This window comes from Nicotiana tomentosiformis, chromosome 10 (genome assembly GCF_000390325.3).
Source record: "Nicotiana tomentosiformis chromosome 10, ASM39032v3, whole genome shotgun sequence".
NCBI classification, from domain to species: Eukaryota; Viridiplantae; Streptophyta; class Magnoliopsida; order Solanales; family Solanaceae; genus Nicotiana; species Nicotiana tomentosiformis.
In genome coordinates this window covers 48580116-48602194 of record NC_090821.1, presented here as the reverse complement: position 1 = coordinate 48602194, position 22079 = coordinate 48580116, and positions in this window count along the sequence as shown.

Sequence of the window (22079 nt, the reverse complement as noted above, 5' to 3'; positions counted from 1 at the left end):
ATCTTGCGCAGCTGCGAAGAGGAGGATGGTCACTGAGGGTCGCAGGCGCGGAAAAGTTTCCGCAGATGGGGATGGGAATCTGTGCGAGGTCGACCGTAGAAGCGGATTTGGGCAGGCAGCATGGGAGTCGCAAAGGCGAGGAATGGTTCGCAGATGCGGTCCCGCAGGTGCAAAGCTAGGACCGCATGTGCGCTTTGTCGGTTGTTAAGTGAGTTCCGCATAAGCGAGTTTTTCTCCGCAAAAGCAGAAACGTAGGTACGGAAATGCCTAGGCAGTATTTAAAACTCGAGACTTTGCAAACCCGGACTAAGGCGATTTGTTATAGGGATTTCGAGGGATTTCTTGAGGTAAATTACACTTGATCATTTTTGTGCAATAATATTGCTTCCCCATTGAATTTCCCACCTAGTTTGTGTATTTTTGAGGTGAAAGATTTGGAGTTTTAGGCTAGGGATTGGAGAGTTAAATTGGGGATTCATGTGACGATTTGGTGTCTGAATTTGGTAAATTTGGTATGGTTGGACTCGTGGTTGAATGGGCTTTCCGATTTTGTAACTTTTATCGGATTTCGAGACATGGGCCCAGGGGTTGACTTTTGTATTGACTTTTTGACTTTCGAATAAGGACTTAGCATTTTCATATGAAATTGATTCATATAACTCGTGTTGATTGTATTAAGTTGTTTGTGGCTAGATGCGAGGCGTTCGGAGGCCGATTCGCGAGGCAAAGGCTTGCTAGCGGAGTGATTCGATTTGCTTGAGGTAAGTATCGTAGTTAAACTCGGTTGAGGCATCAGTTGCTTGAATTGTTGTGATAGCCACGTGCTTTTGGGTGCGCACATGCATGGGGATGAGCCCATGTGCGGGCACCGGGATTATATATCCATGTGTTGGGTTGTGCTCGGGCTCTTATATGCCTAGAAATGATTATTAAGCTTTAAGCTATGATATCTCACATGCTGTAATAGTTTATGTGATTTATTTGATCCTTGATGAGGCTACATGGAGGTTTAACCCCTTAACAAACTTGATAAATGTTTTTCATTGATGAAATTGTCGGTTGAGGTACGATAGCACACTTTGCACATGCCTACACTTTAGCATATCACTTATACCAGTCCAGGAGCATGAGAATCTTATTTCATTCATCATATATATGTATACTTGTTTTATTGCTTTTGTATGATATGTTTGGACTGGGGACCTGTGACTATGCCGGTCGGGTTATGTTATTGGCATGTGAGTTATCCGTGCGGATCCACATACTGATATTATTGGCACGTGAGTTGTCCGTGCAGCATGTGAGTTGTCTGAACAGCACGGGAGTTGTTCGTGCAGATCCATATATTGATAATATTGACACATGAGTTATCCGTGTCGCACGAGTTGTCCGTGCAGGTTCTATTGTTAGCACGTGAGTAGTCCGTGCAACACGTGAGTTGTTCGTGCAGTATGTGGAAATTTGCATCTTCTTGACCATTTATCTGATATACTGGTTTCCTTCATCTACATGCCATAGTACTGTTTGAGCATGGTATTTGAGAAACAGTGCACATGCACCCACGGATATTCTTCTCGCGAAGCTTAATGAGTTAGTTTTAAATATTGTGTTGTGCTGGTTTTAAAAGGTAGAATTACACCGGAATAACTAGTATCCTCAATAATTTAAGCTTCTCTTACATTGCCTTGTTTCTTTACGATACTTATTGAGTTGGTTTTACTCACACTACACCCTGCACCTCGGGTGCAGATCTAGGAATTTGCGGGCACGGTGGTTGTTGATCGTGGATTTTTACCTGTTCGGAGATTATCGAGGTAGTTGCTTTGGTGTCCGCAGACCTTGACTCTCCTCCCCTATCTCTCAGTTTTTGCTTATTCTATTCTAATTTCTTAGACAGTGTATCAGACTGCGTTACTGTATAGATGCTCATGTACTCGGTGACACCCAGGTTTTGGGAAATTTTGTAATGCGTTGTGGCGTTTTCCCCAGTTTTATGAGATTTGTTTTACTTACTTAAATCTATTTCAGTATATTTTTGAATTTAAAAATGTTTGTATGTGTGAGTTGTCGGCTTGCCTAGTATCATGATAGGCGCCATCACGATATGTCGAGTTTTGGGTCGTGATAGTTCCTATGATTGCTGCATTTATTGGTTTGGGCACCAATGTCTAAACTTGATTTTTGGCTAAACTGATCAAGTTCTTCTTGCATAGCATGTACCAAACTTGAGTCTTTTAGAGCATCATCAACTTTCTTTGGCTCTATTTGGGATATGAGTGCGATGTTAGCCTTTTTCTTTAGAGCTCCTCTTGTTTTCATTCCATCATGTGGATTTCCAATGATAAACTTTTGAGGATATTCTGGTTTGCTTCTCCATTCGTTTGATCATGCTCACTTATGTCTTCATTAGTCAATTGTGGAATTTTAGTTGTACTGTCAACAGATTCTTTTGAAGTCTTTTGTTCACTGATCTTTGGTTGATTTTGACTGCTCTTTATCACCTGCAAAATCTCCTTTCTCAGCCGTAGAGTTATTATCATAAAAAATAACATGGATTGAATCTTCTACGGATAAGGTACGGTTATTATAGATCCTCAATGAGCTACTATTATTCGAGTAGCCGAGAAATATACCTTCATCACTTCTTGGGTCAAACTTACCAAGATTATCCTTGCCATTATTGTGAACAAAGCATTTGCTTCCAGAGGGGTAAAATTATCCAATATTGGGTTTCTTACCTTTCCATAGTTCATATGGAGTATTCTTCAAAATAGTTCAAATTCATTACCTGTTGAGAATGTGACAAGATGTGCTAACTGCTTCCGCCCAAAAGTGATTTGGTAGGGAATGTTCTAGTATCATGGTTCTTGCCATATCTTACAGAGTTCTATTTTTACGTTCAACCACTCCATTTTGTTGTGGTGACCTTTGTGCTGAGAAATTATGAGTGTATCCCTTATCGTTGCAGAATTCTTCAAAAGCTCTGCTTTCAAATTCTCCTCTATGATCACTTTGAATGGTTGTGATAAGATGCCCCTTTTCTCTTTCAATTCTTTTGTAGAAAATCTCAAAGTTTTTCAATGCTTCATCTTTATAAGATAAGAAAATCACCCATGTAAAATGTGAGTAGTCATCAATAATAACAAAAGCATATCGTTTACCTCCAATGCTGGCAGTTCTAGTGGGTCCAAATAACTCCATGTGAAGTAATTGTAAAGGCTAAGTAGTGGACACAATGTCCTTGATTTTGAAAGTATTTCTAGTTTGTTTACCATCTGACGTGTATCACATACATGATTTCTAGAAAAAATGAGCTTGGGAAGACCAATAACTAAATAAGGCTTAGAGAGTTTTTCAATTAGATGCATGCTTGCATAACCAAGTTTTTTATGCCAAAGCCATGAATCATCAAATATGGATGCTAAACAAATATGACTATCTAGATTTTCAATGCCATCAATAATGTAGACATTTCCATACCTTTTTCCACGAAGAATGATTTTACCTGCCTCATCTTTAATAGCACATCCAGTATTCTTGAATTTAACTCTGTACCCCGTATCACACAGTTGACTTATACTTAAGAGATTGTAGTTGATTCCATTTATAAGATATACCTCTGTAATATTGCAACTATTGTTGAATGGAACTGCGCTAGTACCAACTATCTTTCTCTTGAATCATCTCCAAATTTGACAATTCCTCCATTTATTTTGGTGACTTCTTTGAACAGATTTTTGTCACCCGTCATGTGACTGGAACACGCACTGTCTAAATACCATTTTCCTTTGCGACACTTTCTATGTTGTTCCTAAAAAATTGAATTATCACCTTTTTTTAGGTACCCAAGCTTGCTTGGGTCCTTGTTGGTTAGTTCTACTGAAGTCGGGGTTTTTTTTGGGTTTTCAAATCCATCCTGAAATATTAGATTTATGAAATCTACAAAAGGAGTATTTATGTCCAACTTTGATACAGTAATGATACATATGGGTTGATCTAGTTTTCGATCTACCACTTGTGTTAGTACTTGTGGACTCAGTTCTAACCATTCCTTTTCTAGTTGACTTGTAAGTCGCCTGTTTAGACTTGCCAAAACTGTGGGTGGTGGACTTGCGCATGCCATTAAGTTGCATTTGCAATTCCTGAACCTCATCTTGAAGTATATCTCTTTCGATTTCACAAACTTCAAGCTTAAGTTCCTAGTCATTCTTTTCCCTATTGAGTCTCCTTAATTCATTCATCGTATTTTGAGACTCCTTCAGGGTAAGGTCAAAAATATCCTGTAATTCATTACATCTATCACAGTCATATGGTCTTACCTTGCATGTTTTACCTTGTTCCATGAAGCAGTTTTCAGTGTCTTCTTTACATTCATCGTCTGATGCATCTTCATCAATCTAGCAACCAGAGTATTTGTTCATGTCATTTTCCAAAATAGTCATGAAACACAGATTTGTTGTTTCTTCGTCTTCTGAACATCTTCATCACTCCAGCTTCCGAAGGATTTGTTTTTATTGAATCCTCTAAATATTTTCCTCTTAAGTTCTGGGCATTCAGCTTGAACATGGCCATACCTTCCACATTCAAAGCATTTTTCATCATTTTTGTCTTGTTCATTGCATTGCCTTGTTCGTCTCGATGACATCCTTCCTTTCTTTATGTTTTCGTATCTTCTCATCAACCCATTCATGTTTCTTGATACCATGGCAATTTATTCTTCAAGAGCTTCAGGATCATCATCGACCTCATTTTCAGGACCTTCAGTTGTAATTTTGAAAGCAACAGTTTTCTTCTTTTCTTCCTGACGAGTTTTCTTGGGATAGGTTTTATCAAATGCTATAATATCTCCTTGTAGTTCATCATATGAAAGTTTGTCTAGATCTTGAGATTCGAGAGAAACTACTCTTCCATGTAGTTGGCAAACTTCTCAGGATTTTCCGAACTTGATCACCACTTGAGTAGGGTTTACCAAAAGCTTTCAGATCGCCAATGATTTTACTGAATCATGCAAACATCTCCTCAATTGATTCTCCTTCTTTCATCTGAAAGAGTTCATCATTGTGAACCAACATTGACTTGAACAACAACGGTGTCACTACTTGAAATTTTCTCGTACTCTTCTCCACTAATGGCATTATAAAGCAAGTTTCGTGCCTTAACATTGACTTGAACAATAGCCATTTTCACGTTGTGTATTCATCTATATCCTCAGGGTCAGCAGGTGGTTGAGATGCTACTGGTAGTGGATAATTTTTCTTTTTGATAACGCGCCATACTTTGACATCATAGGACTTTGCATAAATTTCCATTCGTACTTTCCAGTGAGAAAAGTGTTGTCCATTGAAATATAGTGGCTTGACTTGCGACGCTTCCTCTTGAAAGAGTTCTCTAATAGTTACTTGATTTTCCATGATCTTTCTCATAAGCTGTTAAGAAAAAGTGTGAGATCGGCTCTGATACCAATTCAAAGTGCAAGAGGGGGTGAATTGTAATTTTTCTAATTCTTTTTCGAGCTAGTCAACTAGCTTGAGTTCTTGTCGATTGAGCTTTTGATATGAGACTTAAACTGAATATGGGAAAATAAACTACAGAAACTAAATGACACGGAATATTTTTATACTGGTTCGGATTCAGAATGAATCCTACGTCCGGTCCTCTTGGGTGTCAAGGGTATTCCCTTTCAAATATGAAGTAGTTTAGTACAGATGTGTTGATGTTGTTATACACTAACAGCTTTGTCACTTTGTTCTTTTCCCTATGTTTGATACAATTATTCACCAGTGTTCTTTTCCTCTCTTTCTTCTCTTCCTAGTTACACAATAAATCTATAGCACCCTATAGTGCTTGTTTGAAGTAGAACAAAGAGATTGATATTGGTTCGATCAAAGTATATCCTTCCTTTACATCTTCTGTAGAATATATAAAGAGTTGGTATGCATTCTTCACGGTGTGATAGTGTAATGGTTGAAAGGCAACCCAGGGGAGTTGATTCTCATAATCAATCAAGATGATTTTCTTCCAATAATAGAATGGACCTTCTTTTCGTTGCTTCCTTGATTTCCTTTTCCTTGCAAGCTGTTGAGATGAATATTCTCTGTTATGCGTGATAGATTATTCTTTGTAGATCTTTTATGGAGATTGATTGATTTTTTATACTGATTGACTGATTTTCTGGAGTGCTTGATTGATGCCTTCCGTAAATAGCTGAATTGAGTATCCGTTTTCCATAAATCTCGCAGTCATAGCAAATATACTCCTTGATTATTGCCTTTGGATCTTGACTCTCAAGTTTGACTCCTTGATTCTTGATTTTAGATCTTCTTCTATAATTTTTCCAATTCTTGTGACATCCTCCTTTGGGATGGGTTTCCTGCAATTAGAATTAAGTTATTGTTTATCATTAAAATATATATCTAACATGATATGCTGATGATGCCAGAATGCACGAACCAACCTTTGGGAATAGGAATAATCAAAAGAAAGAAAAACAAAAAGATAGCCAAGTCGGTAAGCCGAAAGAGTGTTTGCAATTTTTAAGCAAGTAGTACGTAAGGCATGCAATAGTTCGCGTCCTAACTTGGGCACCTTGTTGTACCTGAGGTAGGCATAAGCAACAAGTAGACTTGGAGAAAATTTATGCCAATGTTGCCTCATTCCATTAATGTAAAAAATAATTCAAACCAATCTTTACTAAAATGAAATAATAATATAAAGTCACTAATGGCATGAAGCCTTATTACATGGAATCTAACGAAATCTAACTAGAAAGCAGTAAAGAAAATTTCCTCCTAATCTGTTTGGTCCTAGAAGGACCTTCTCCATGCTTTGCCCTTTTGGATCCATCAATCACACTCCCAAGGTCATGCATGTCGAGTAACAAGTACGCCATCACCAGCTTTCCTACTTTATCGTAGCCCATACCTTAGCAATCCCAAAGCCTGTTCATCATCTTTCCTTCCAAATTCATCAGCGCTTGTTCTAAATGCTCCAACCTTTTTGTCGACTTGTTCGCAATCTCCTTCCATTCTTTTATTGCCTCTATGTCTATATTATGTTGTTCCAGATGCTTGGCATCAGATTCAAACACTCTTTTTCCTAGCCTCTCATACTTCACCAGAGCCTCGGCCGCCTCATCTATGATTTGGTCTTTTCAGATTGACTTCTATTTTGACGTCCCCGGTTATATCATCCTCTAGCCATGAAAGTTAGAAATACATATGTCTGTCATGGTACCTGTCTAGCTCGATAGTCTCTCCGTTTAAAACTATCTTTTGGTTCCATATGTGTTGGGCCTCAAACTTGAATGAAATAACGTCCCCTTTAAAGTCTACCTTATACTGAATCATATTAGAAACCCAAGGTATGACCTTCTTCCTCCCAGCTTGCCTCATTACTTTTATAGGAGCGTAAGGATAAATGCCCCGTAACCCAATCAGCACCAAATGAGTGGTCCTTTTGGACCTGATTATGAACTATTTACTGGAAAACCACTCAAATATCCAATGCACTTGTTTGTCAGTCAGATTACTGAATAAGCATACCCACCCTTCAGTATTCCCAGGATTTGCAAGCCTATCCGGAGTAAATGTCATCTTTTTTGGATGATGACTGGTATTATTGTCATTCAGTGGTCTACGCAAGAGCTCCTGACAGCAATTTCCCCTCTGAAAATGCTTTAGCATCCAAACCTGTAGCAGAAGATTGCAACCCTCAAAATGCCCAAACTCATGTTCGCATCGATTCAAGGCCCGGTACATCTCAGCTAGTATCATAGGAAAGATGGTGTATTTATGCCCCTCAATCCCTTCCATCTCGGTCCTGGGGACCATGGCCAAACGAGTGTGAATTTTCCCTCCTTACATTGAAAAAATTAGCAAACCTAGAAAGCATACTATCAAGACATAAACTCGGCGATGAACCCATCCCAAAGAAGTGATAACCAACTCCTCATGATGCAAACAATATGATTTTTCTATGTCCATACCGTTTGTAGAGAAACTCGAAAGGAATATTGGATTTCTTCAAGTAACCCAACTCATCATTTTTCTTGAACCCCATCATTTTCAGAAAACTATGTGGAGTACGATTTTCTGGCACCAACTTACTCGGGATATCCCATGGAAGTTTGATGAAACCCTTAATTTCTTCTAGAAGATGAGTCATCTCTATATTGCCGAATCGGAAGACAGCTCTCTTTTCATCCCAGAACATAGTGGGTGCCTCAATTAATTATTTGTTTGGCTAGACATTCAACAAAGACGGCAAATTACCCAATACCCTTCTTATATGGTTTCTATCATATGGCGCAAGGTCATTCTACCAATTAATCAGCAGAGGTGGGATATTCTGGAACATGCCAAACCTGGGTATTTTTGCGTCATTTTCTGTAATTAAATAAAAAGGTTAGCCATTTCCCCCTCCAGATTCGATTATTTACTCAATAATGGTCAACATGTTAGCACGTTTTCTCTAAATAATGCACATAACATGATTGTGCCGTTTGGGATTATGAAAATCCCGTTGGACTTTGGACAAGGCTTATCTACACGGATAATTGCGCCTTTGAAATTTTAATCCATACTAGATTTTAACATGATGCATGTACATTTTAAATCAGAGTGGGGTTTCTAGAAAGGTCTAGACTGATACTCTCAAACGGGTGACTTGAGAGGAAAAGGCACGGGACTGTCGACTGCACCGCTGATCAAATAGTCTATCGCTAATAAGCCTTTTTTATTTAAAAGGGTTTTTTAGGAAAGTATGGACACTCATCAAGTGCCGCTATGTTGATAATAGGCACAAGTGGATTATGATATTGAAAGCATGCTTATGCAGGAGTAATAACATGTAGTCAAGCATTTTTGCATGGTGAAAGCACATAAGAGTAGCAAATAGTGCGATAAAATAAATAAGATAGAGAAGGGAAAAGAAAAGACAAAAGGAAGAAGTTAGCATAGTTCACAAAATTTCGAGAAATATAATTAGGTGAAGTAAATAAAGGATATGGGTAAGGGAAGTTCATGATATAACAATTTCAAGCAAATAAAGGGACAGAAAAAAAGGGAGGTACATGAAAGAAATCATACAGTTAAATTAATCCAGCACAAGCAAAAATTCGTTATGGTAAGAGCCTAAGTATATCCCCAGCAGAGTCACCATGTTGTCGCCCCCATTTTCTCGTGAAAGTGGGTTTCGACATGTAACAACTCTTTTAAATGGGTATTAAAAGAGAAGAGTCGCCGCCTAACAATTTTAAGGTGCGTTACGGCAGTTATTTGTAAATAATTCTATTTTAACTAGTCTGTGTCACCAATGATCGGGTAAGTGCTCAAATTAACTCAAAGAGAAGGGTTTAGGCACTCTTCAAGGTCAACAATATAATATACGCGTATATAACGTCATCTGGTCATGGGTCAATGTACATGTATAAATGAATGCAATGCATAATAAAGTAAGTCAATAACATCCATTGGAATGTCATAAGATCTATATGCCTTCGTTTAATATCACGAAATAAACTTTATCAACATATGTATTTTCTAAGATCCATGAACAGAGAATATGATAATAGGATATATAGGGAATCAAGAACATAGGTAACCCTAGTAATTCTAAGAATAGAGTCATTTGTGAAAGTTGTGTGTTTGATCATGTTGTTGTATCATATGGATTATGCCAAAAGGAAACAAGGGATAGCCTTAACATACCTTATTACATTTTGTACAATGACCACGTTGAACTTGTCTTTCCACACTTTAATCTACATCAACGATAATAATACTATTGTTAAGCTACGAATGATGCAACTATCATACAACGAATGACAAGCTTATTTTACATTAAAACGGATAGCACTCCACTGTTTTCCTTGTTTTCCCAAGTCCATCAAAACAACAAGAACACATACAACCTTCAACTATATACCTTAATCACCATAACACACCCAACAGACCAACAACACCAATTAATCTACACAACAACAAGTGCACAAATGTCACAAACAAAACTACTATTTAACATGACGAGCAGTAAGCTTGGATTGGAACCAAACCCCAACTATGGTTCCCATATCCCTTGTACTTACAACACCATCAGCAGGTCCAACATATAAATATATATACTTACATGACATTCCAACCTTATATCCATCATAAAAGTAACATCAAACAACCCCACAAGATATGACAACGACATGAACAACTTCGAGGTATTGTGTGGTTGCTCCTTCTCCTAATTATAGCATCATCAACATACTCAACATATTGACAATCATAACAACAATAAAAATATTATAGCCAGGCTATTACCCACAATTTCCAGCCATATGAAATCACATATACAACTCCAAAATAGTACAATAAGAGATAACAACTTCTTATGTCATTTCAAATGCTATCTTGTAATTCTTGAACCAAATAACTTAACCAACATATAGATAAGCATAATCATAAGCAATAGTGTGTTATACATACCTTAAATAAATAGAACAAACTCGAACCAAAGCTTCTCTTAGCTTAAAAGCACATTTAATGACATCACAACACCATAGAGACTCTATGTTTCACTTAGGCTAACTTTTGAGGTTAGTTTTAGGTAAAACCACCTTGGATTCGACTTGGAACCTTGGAGAACTGTTAGAGAGGTGTTGAGAGAGTTTGGGAACTATATTTGGTCGAAAATGAAAAAACACAAATATCTCTCTGTTCCGATGTTAAATTGACGAATGGTTTAATGCGTTAGAAATTAGATCGCAGCTATTCAATTTGGTAGGTGGATCATCTCGTAATTCCAAATATATTGGGAGAGAAGCTCAGCCACATTTGACCTAAGTTTCAGCATATTTATGAATGTAACTTGTGATGACCTTTGCAACCTTTTGTTTCAAAACTCGCGTGACTTCAAAACGTAATACACAACTATCAAACAACTAAAATAACTCATAACATAACCTCTTTATCATTTTAAGCACCCTAGTCTCACCCCAAAAGTACACGTTATAATATTCTCAACTTGTCGACTTTCTACAAAACTTATTTTCTCTAATTCGTTTAGCTTCTAAGCCGTCCACCCCTCTTGGTAATTGTTATCCATGATCTTTAATATTTTTAACCTCCAAAGTAATATTATTAACTTACTTTATGCACTTTCAAAGACGATATCATTTCTGAGCTTACATCAATTGACTTACGACGTACTTTTACGTACGAAAAGATGGGGTGTAACATCATTCCCCCCTTTGGAACATTCATCCTCGAATGTTGACTGATGCACCTATCAGTCTCATAACTTATAGCTTTTATGAATACTTTAATACTATCCTTGCCATCTAGGAAACTGTTCTGTAAATAAATTCAAAGGCCAGGGCATTCCCCCCTTAGGCCTCTTTCTCACACCATGACCTGTGGTCGAAATTCTTCCAATCTCGTAACTATTGCTACCTTCTGTCATGTAGCATGTACGTCTCTGTCCTTGTATCTGCGCCTATGTTATCTTCTCTCTTTTTTCCTCCAACTTTTATCCAATCTCTAGGCCTCACTTTGTGAACATATGCAGTACTATGATAAGTTGTCCCTCTAGGTATCTGTAGGTGTACTAAAGTTGTTCGCTCGGTACTTTGTCGAACTTACGACTATTGCTATATTCTGTTTTATAGACTTGGTTATCTATCCTTATGGATTTACTGCATCTAGGTAGGTCATACTATACCATAACTTTTACTTTTATTTAATTACTATCGAGGTCTGCTACCCAATACATGTTACTCTCTCGTTGCTTATCCTACATATATAAATCTAAATAATTTAATGCTTCCTCATTACTGTTCATCTTAAGAATGACAGCCTAATCTCATCTCGTACGTTGGAACTTTTATCCATCTATTGGTGATTCATCTCAATATTTATCTATAATCTACCAATGATAACTTTAAACCTCTTACGTAACCCATTGTCACTAGGGAACACACAGCATTGGGGAACATTTGAAGCGATTTGCCTGATCCACCTAGGGATGATATTGTACTTCAATAATCGTATTTCATAGCATCCCAACGTGATTCATCTTATGGAGGTATTCTAATCTCGTGCAATTCATGAAATCCCTTTTCTTAAAATCATTACTCAATCAAAGGCCTAAACGTCATCCTCTTATCTATCACCATTACACCCTTATTCTACCACCAGGGCAGCATTCCATCTCTCCTAAATTCTCCTAGTTTTAAACTCTTTTGAGTTTATTCAAGCTATACTAAGCTTTTTATAACTTATGGAAACCATAAACTCTCTTGTTTTGATGGGCATAATCCCGAGGCCTTACCTATTCTTGTCCCCTTCTCACTCACCTTTTCTTATCCTTAATCCTATCTACCTAAAACCTTGTCTCTCTACCATACTTTAGCTTGCGATACACATATCTATTTATACTACCCGCAACTTTCCTTTAATTTGCTAGCACCATATATTTCCTTTCGTGCCTTTTTAGTTGTCTTTAAATGTAAGAAATTACTCTTCCTGGTCGTTCTGCCAGTTGTTACGTGAATACGTTGCTTATCTTAGTTCCCGAATATGTCGTAATTTTGTGCAACTCATATGATCTCGAATATCACCTTTGATTTTTATTCTCGTTCCTTAGCCACAATAGGTGCCACTTCTTATGGAGTGTATACAATATTATAGTGAGACTGTTGTTACAAGACCATTTTTTTCTTCAAGTTTCTATGCTTAGGTTGAAGCGTTCTTCCTTATTTCCTTAGCTAGTTTTTTGTTGTAGCACTTAGGGAAAACCCTCTGACTCTTGTAAAGCTGAGAGCTAATTACATCGTATAGCCGACAGAATATTTAATGTTCTTCCTCTCCTATAATTATCCTTTGTTACTTAGCTCCACGCCCTTGTGCTCGTAGGGTTTCTTCTGAACTAAAATTTTGACTGTCTTCCCTGTGGCACTCTCTTTTATTTCCGTAACATTCATACTGTACCTTTAACTACCCCAACTCCTATCTGAATATTTCTCAAGGATTATGATGTCATATCTGCGAGACTGAATCCACTATGTTAGGTTTCACTACGTTTATCTTGCACGATCTGCTGATTTGTCTATATCCTCTTATCTATCCATAACTAGGCTATTCCTGAATCAGCTACTAACTATTCATTGGTCCATTCTCATATCTATATTCTGCGTAATCTCTCTTGGGATATGTCTTTGTATTAACTTACCTCTCGCACTGGCTCCTGATGTACAAGTGTCCATTTGTACTTATTTATCAATAACATCCTGGTCGGGAACTCTTACTGCCTCTCCCCGGCATCATGCTTGTATAATTTTCTGGAGTCGTGGCATATCTGTAAGATCTGAATAAATGTAACCTCATCCCTTTCGCCTTTTTACCCCATTATTCCTTTACCATTCCATTGTTACTTGAACCACTTAACTCGGACTTAATACCACATTACAATATCTTCCCCCCTCTCTTTATCTTTGGAATCTTTTCACATCTTCATTGATTCTTACTTGCCTTGCAGTGACCCTTCTGTACTAAGGATAACTGAATTTTTTACGCATGAGGGTGACACCTAGTGTAACTCGCACACTTAGTCCCTTACGCTTAACTCTGCTTACAATGCTTTCTTTAGGGAAGCGTCTTCCTGAATGACCGTTAAAAGTTATTCTTCTGTTGTCCATTCTATTATTGCTTGAATGCGATCTCTAAACTTCTCACGATGTAGACTATTATCAAAACCTCTGGTCTCTAAATATATCTTGTTCACTAGCCCATGCTGAGTCTATTTAGCCTTCTGGTAATCACGTTGGAATCACCAACTCATATCTCGAAATGAGGATATAACTTTATGGCTTATACTCTTTTATAGTGTCAAGGCCTGTCCGTTTTTCTTTTTTCCTTCACTTGACTATAGACTCTGTCATCTTGTCATATTTTGATTTACCGTTATCACCCATTTATCACATCTTACTCATAATGCTTCATTTACTCTCTTTTTATTCTCCTGCTATTATCTCTGTCTATTATCTTATTCTAAAAACATCAACAAAATATTCTTTCACTTTTAGCTCCCCTTGCTCCATCTCACTGGCTCTTCGGGTCGCCAAACATTCTCTTTTTACTAGGGACGGGAGCCATACTAAGGTAAATATTTATCCCTTCTAGGATTCCAGTGTCTATCTTCTGAATTTTATGAACATGCTAGTATTCATATCTAACTGTACTATTCTAGAGTGTACTATTTGGGTGTCTCACAAGGAGAACTATTACCACGTTTGCAATATCCTTTGGAAGTGTCAGCTAACGCTAACAATCCATCCACCATTTTGGGTTACTCTAACCCCAGCTGGATCTAGATATCTCATCCTTCTCATAAACTATACTTGTTAGCTCCCATAAGGGATAACTGAGATGGTTGTGGCCAGTTGTACATACCGCTGTTACTATTGAATGTAATTCATTATGCTTATATTTTTCTGCTTAAATTGCAAAATATTCATAATCTTCATTAACTAGGTACCCCGTACCCTTCTTCACCTTTCTTCTTTTATTTGTTGAAACTTGTATCTACCTTCTGATTCTCTTTTTGCTTTTTACCATATGGGTCGATAGATATTCATGCCTTAGGTCTCCTTATAAAGAAGCTTACACATCTTAGTACACACATGATCTGCTGAAGACCTCAAATTTACTCATCAAAAGCATGATGCAAAAATCGAGTTCCTCTAACTCAATTCTTCCACATCCACATTCAATCTCTGACCAACTATCTTTCTGGGTGTAGGTATCACTATATTATGAATACAATAAAATTTAGGAGTTTGAATTCTTACAACTGGGCTCTACCATACGATCTAGAGTAAGAAGAAAGAGTAACAGTCCTAAATGCCATGTAGCCTCCTGCTTATAAGTGTGGTGCACAACACACCCATAAACAAGATTCTACTAGACATGGCTTGTAGACTCCCTAGGATAGAACTGCTCTGATACTAAGTTTGTTACTCCCCAAACCTGGGGAGAAATGGCCGACACCCGGTGCCATACTTGTCCCGAGTGTACCACTCTGTAACTGTGAACTTTAGAGGGGTAACCCTCAACTTTGGCCGATGAGGCCTACCTGGGAGCTGACAATACCAATCAGGGCGGATGAAGCCATATTCTGAATCATCTGAAAATAACGTCTCTCTCATTTGAGGGGTAAACGTACCCAAAAGCTCATATATATATATATATATATATATATATATATATATATATATATATATATATATATATAAATAAAAATTGTGCAGGCCGACGAGGCCGCCATGAATGTCTCCAACCATCAATACCAGACTGAACGTATACACAGGGCTGGTAAGGCCACAATACTGGTATGCAAAATACAGAGGACACATCTACAAGCCTCTAGAAATAACTGAAGTGTATCATGGTCGGGACAGGTCCTCGACCTACCCATTAAACCTGGAATTATAAAATGGACTCCAAGGTCTTGACCTGGTAACTCTGAGGAAGTGGAGCTTACCAACAAAGCTAATGTTTGACTCTATTTGCTGGGAACGTCTATCCAGCTATTTATCATGACCTGCATGCATGAAATGCAGCGTCCCCAGGCAAAAGAGATGTCAGTAAGAATAAAGTACCGAATATGTGAGGCAAGAAAAGCAGAATATAAAATACATAAATGAAACTTGAGTAAAGGGCTCAACTTGTAAGTATGAATAGCTCAGTGAATCATAAAACCTTTATAGTGTCATACATATCCATATACATGTCATATCATGCATAGGTATATACGTACATAACATCATCATGCCTCTAAGGGCAACCCATTATATCATCTCGGCCTCAGTGAGAGAATTCATCAACGTATGCACCTGATCAGGTGGTGGTGCATATATAACATTGTAACCTTTCCCCATACCCCATATACATATAATATATGTGTATATAATGCCATATGGTCATGGGTCAATGTACATGTATAAATGAATGCAACACATAATGAAGTAAGTCAATAAGATCCCTCGGAATATTATAAAATCAATATGCCTTCGTTTAATATCACGAAATAAACTTTATCAACTTACGTATTTCCTGAGACCCATGAACAGACGACATGATAATAGGACATATGGGGAATCAAGAACATAGGCAACCCTAGTACTCCTAAGAATCGAGTCATTTGTGAAAGTTGCGTGTTTGCTCATTTTGTTGTATCAAATGGATAATGCCAAAAGGAAAGAAGAGATAGCCTTAACATACCTTATCAGAGTCTGTCCAATGACCATGTTGAACTTGTATCGTCACACTTTAATCTACAACAACGATAATAATACTATCATTAAGCTATGAATAATGCAACTATCATACAACGAATGACAAGCTTATTTTACATTAAAACGGACAACATCTCCCCTATTTTCCTTGCTTTCCCCAAGTCCATCAAAATAACAAGAACACATACAACCTTCAACTATATACCTTAAGCACCAAAACACACCCAATAGACCAACAAGATCAATCAATTTAAACAACAGCAAGTGCAGAAATGTCACCAACGAAACTACTATTTAACACGACGAGCGGCAATCTTGGATTGGAACCAAACCCAACTCGTTTTCCCATCTCCCCTGTACTTACAACACCATCAACAGGTCCAGCATATAAACATATTAAATTACATGACATTCCAACCTTATATCAATCATAAAAGTAACATCAAACAGCCCCACAAGATATAACAACGACATGAACAACTTCTAGATATTGTGTGGTTGCTACTTCTCCTAATTACAACATCATCAACGTACTCAACATATTGACAAGCATAAAAACAACAAAAACATTATAAACAATCTATTCCCCACGATTTTTAGCCATATGAAGTCATATATACAACTCCAAAATAGTCCAATAAAAGATAACAACTTCTTATGTCATTCAAATGCTATCTTGTAATTCTTCAACCAAACAACTTAACCAACACATAGATAAGCTTAAGAAAAAGCAATAGGGTGTTATACCTACCTTAAATAATTAGAACAAACTTGAACCAAAGCTTTCCTTAGCTTACAAGCACCCTTAATGACATCACAATACCATAGAAACTCTCTTCTTCACTTTGGCTAACTTTTGAGGTTAGGTTTAGGTAAAACTACCTTGGATTCGACTTGGAATCTTGGATAACTGTTAGAGAGGTGTTGAGAGAGTTTGGGAACAGTCCTTGGTCGAAAATGACCAAAACTGATTCGTCCATCCCCTTTAAAATGTTCAAGAGTCATCCACCGCCTAAGTGGTCCCATTGGGAGTTGCTTACACGGTCTCGCAAAAATGCAAATATTATTCTGCTCCGATGTCGTATTGATGAATGTTTTAATGCATTAGAAACTAGACTCATAGATATTCAATTTGGTAGGTGGATCATCTCGTAATTCCAAGTATATTGGGAGAGATGCTCTACTACATTTGACCTTATATTTAGCATATTTATGAATGTTACTTGTGATGATCTTTGCCAACTTTTGTTCCACAATTCGCGTGAATTCAAAATGTAATACACGAATATCATAAGACTAAAATAACTCATAAAGTAACCTCCTTATCATGTTAACCACCCTAGTCTCACCCCAAAAGTACACTTTATAACATTCCCAACTTGTCGACTTTCGACGAAACTTATTTTCTTTAATTCGTTTAGCTTCTAAGCCTTCCAACCCTCTTGGTACTTGTTATCCATGATATTTAATATTTGTAACCTCCAAAGTAACATTATTAACTTACTTTATGCACTTTCAAAGACGATCTCATTTGTGAGCTTACATTAATTAACTTATGACGTACTTTTACGTACGAAAATATGGGGTGTAACACAGTTGTAGATGGGTAGGCTTGGAGCTTGGATACGTTAAATTGTTTAAGACCTATAGGCATGATTTCTAGATGATTGAACAACTCAATAAAATCCTATAGGCAGTACTTCTAGGCATATTATCTTGACAAACCTGGTGATCTTAATAATTAAAGATTTTGTAGGCATGATCTCTAGGCATTTTTGACTGGGAAGTGAGACCATTGAAGGCACAAAATTATTCATATTTGGCCCAATAGACATGCTTTCTAGGTGAGTAGTAACATCTTATAGGCATGATTTCTTAATAGTTCACATCTGGGTTTCAAGGATTACAATGTCATATATGCGAGACTAAATTCACTATGTTGGGTTTCACTACGTTTAACTCGCACGATCTGTTGATTTGTCTGTAACCTCTTATCTAGCCATAACAAGGCTCTTCCTGAATCAAATATTAACTACTCATTGTCCATTCTCATATCTATATTCTGCGTAATCTCTCTTGGAATATGTCCTTTGTCTTAACTTACCTCTCGCACTAGTTCCTGATGTATCAAGTTTCCATTCACACTTATTTATCAATAACATCATGGCCGGGAACTCTTACTGCCTCTCTCCAGCATCGTGCTTGCATAATATTCTGGAGTCGTGACATATCTGTAGGATCTGAATAAATGCAACCTCATCCTTTTCACCTTTTTGCCCCATTCTTCCTTTACCATTTCATAGTTACCTAAACCACTTAACTCCGACTTAATACATAATCACACCATCTTCCCCCCTCTCTTCTTCTTTGGTGACACTTTTAACATCTTCACTGATTTTTACTTGCATTGCGGTGAACCTTCTGTACCAAGGATAACTGAATTTCTTACGTACGAGGGTGACACCTAGTGTAACTCGCACACTTAGTCCCTTACGCTTAACTCTGCTTACAGTGCTTTATTTAGGGAAGCGTCTTCCTGAATGACCGTTAAAGGTTATTTTTCTATTTTTCATTATATTATTGCTTGAACGTGATCTCTAAACTTCTCACGATGTAGACTATTATCAAAACCTCTGGTCTCTAAATTTATCTTGTTCACTAGCCCATGCTGATTTTTATTACTCCAGGGGTCTACTTAGCCTTCTGGTAATCACGTTGGAATCACCAACTCATTTCTCAAAATGAGGATTTAACTTTATTGCTTATACTCTTTTATAGTGTCAAGGTCTGTCCGTTTTTGTCTTTTCCTTCACTTGACTATAGACTCTGTCATCTTGTCATATTTTGATTTACCGCTATCACCCATTTATCACATCTTACTCATAATGCTTTATTTACTCTCTTCTTATTCTCTTGCTAATATCTCTATCTATTATCTTATTCTAAAAACTTCAACAAAATATTCTTTCACTTTTAGCTCCCCTTGCTCCATCTCACTGGCTCTTCGGGCGCCTAACATTCTCTTTTTACTAGGGACGGGAGCCATACTAAGGTAAATATTTATCTCTTCTAGGATTCCAGTGCCTATCTTCTGAATTTTATGAATATGCTAGTATTTATATCTAACTGTACTATTCTAGAGTTCACCATTTGGGTGTCTCACAAGGAGAACCATTACCACGTTTGCAATATCCTTTGGAAGTGTTAACTAATGCTAACAATCCATCCACCATTTTGGGTTACTCTAACCCCAGCTGGATCCAGATATCCAGTACTTCTCTTAAACTATACATGTTAGCTCTCATAGGGCATAACTGAGATGGTTGTGGCCAATTGTATATACCTCTTTTACTGTTTAAGGTAACTCGTAATGCTTATATTTTTCTACTTGAATTGTAAATATTGATAATCTTTATTAACTAGGTACCTTGCACCCTTCTTTACCTTGCTTCTTTTATTTGTTGAAACTGGTACCTACCTTCTGATTCTCTTTTTGCCTTTTACCATATGGGTGTGTAGATTTTCATGCCTTAGGGCTCCTTATCAAGAAGCTTACACGTCTTAGTACACACATGATCTGCTGAAGACCTCAAATTTACTCATCATAAGCATGATGCAAAATCGAGTTCCTCTAACTCAATTCTTCCACATCCACAGTCAATCTCTGACCAACTATCTTTTTGGCTGTAGGTATCGCTATATTACGAATAAAATAAAATTTAGGAGTTTGAATTCTTACAACTGAGCTCTACCACACGATCTAGAGTAAGAAAAAAGAGTGACGGTCCTAAATGCCTTGTAGCCTCCTGCTTATAAGTGTGGTGCACAACACACCCATAAATAAGACTCTACTACACACGGCTTGTAGACTCCCTAGGATAGAACTGCTCTGATACTAAGTTTGTCATGCCCCAAACCTGGGGAGACGTGGCCGGCACCCGGTGCCATACTTATCCCGAGTGTACCACTCTATAACTGTGAACTCTGGAGGGGTAACCCTTAACTTAGGCTTATGAGGCCTACCTGCGAGCTGACAATACCAATCAAGGCCGATGAAGCCATATTCTGAATCATCTGTAAATAACGTCTCTCTCATTTAAGGGGTAAGCATACCTAAAAGCTCATATATATAACTGTGCAGGCCGACGAGGCAACCAAACCCCAACTCTTTTTCCCATCTCCCTTGTACTTACAATACCATCAACAGGTCCAGCATATAAACATATTAATTGACATGATATTCCAACCTTATATCCATCATAAAAGTAATATCAAACAGCCCCATAAGATACAACAACGACATGAACAACTTCTAGATATTGTGTGGTTGCTTCTTTTCCTAATTACAAAATCATCACCATACCCAACATATTGACAAGCATAACAACAATAAAAACATTATAACCAAGCTATTCCCCATGATTTCCAGCCATATGAAGTCATATATACAACTCCAAGATAGTCCAATAAGAGATAACAACTTCTTATGTCATTCCAAATGATATCTTATAATTCTTCAACCAAATAACTTAACCAACACATAGATAAGCTTGAGAAAAAGCAACAGGATATTATACATGCCTCAAATAATCAGAACAAACTCGAACCAAAGCTTCCCTTAGCTTACAAGCACCCTTAAAGACATCGCAACACTATAGAGATTATATTCTTCACTTAGGCAAACTTTTGAGGTTAGGTTTAGGTAAAACCACCTTGGATTCGACTTGGAACCTTAGAGAACTGTTAGAGATGTGTTTAGAGAGTTTGGGAACTGTCCTTATTCGAAAATGACCAAAAAGGAGCCGTCCAACCCCTTTAAATGTTCAAGAGTCGTCCACTGCCTAAGTGGGTCCCATTGGGAGCTGCTTATACGATCTTGCGAAAATGCAAATATCGCTCCACTCCGATGTCGTACTGATGAATGGTTTAATGCGTACTAGACTCGTAAATATTCAATTTGTCAGGTGGATCATCTCGTAATTCCAAGTATATTGGGAGAGAAGCTCAGTTACATTTGACCTAATATTCAGCATATTTATGAATGTAACTTGTGATGACCTTTGCCAACTTTTGTTCCACAACTCGTGTGACTTCAAAACATAATACATGACTATCATACGACTAAAATAACTCATAACATAACCTCCTTATCATGTTAAGCACCCTAGTCTCACCCCAACCCCAAAACTACACGTTATAACATTCCCAACTTGTCGACTTTCGACGAATCTTATTTGCTTTATTTCGTTTAGCTTCTAAGCCTTCCAACCCTCTTGGTACTTGTTATCCATGATCTTTAATATTTGTAACCTCCAAAGTAACATTATTAACTTACTTTATGCACTTTCAAAGACGATCTCATTTCTGAGCTTACATCAATTGACTTAGGATGTACTTTTACATACGAAAATATAGGGTGTAACACGGTTGTTGATGGGTAGGATTGGAACTTGGATACGTTAAATTATTTAAGACCTATAGGCATGATTTCTAGATGATTGAACAGCTCAATAAAATCATATAGGCAGTACTTCTAGGCATATTTTCTTGACAAAGCTGTTAATTTTAATAATTAAAGATCACGTAGGCATGATCTCTAGGAATTCATGACTGGGCAGTGAGACCATTGAAGGCACAAAAGTATTCATCTTTGGCCTTATAGACATGCTTTCTAGGTGAGTAGTAATATCGTATAGGCATGATCTCTTAATAGTTCACATCTGGGCAACAAAGTAATTGAGAACGCATACTTGTTTTATTTATCCCTATGGGCATGTTGTCTAGGCGAGCAGTATGATAA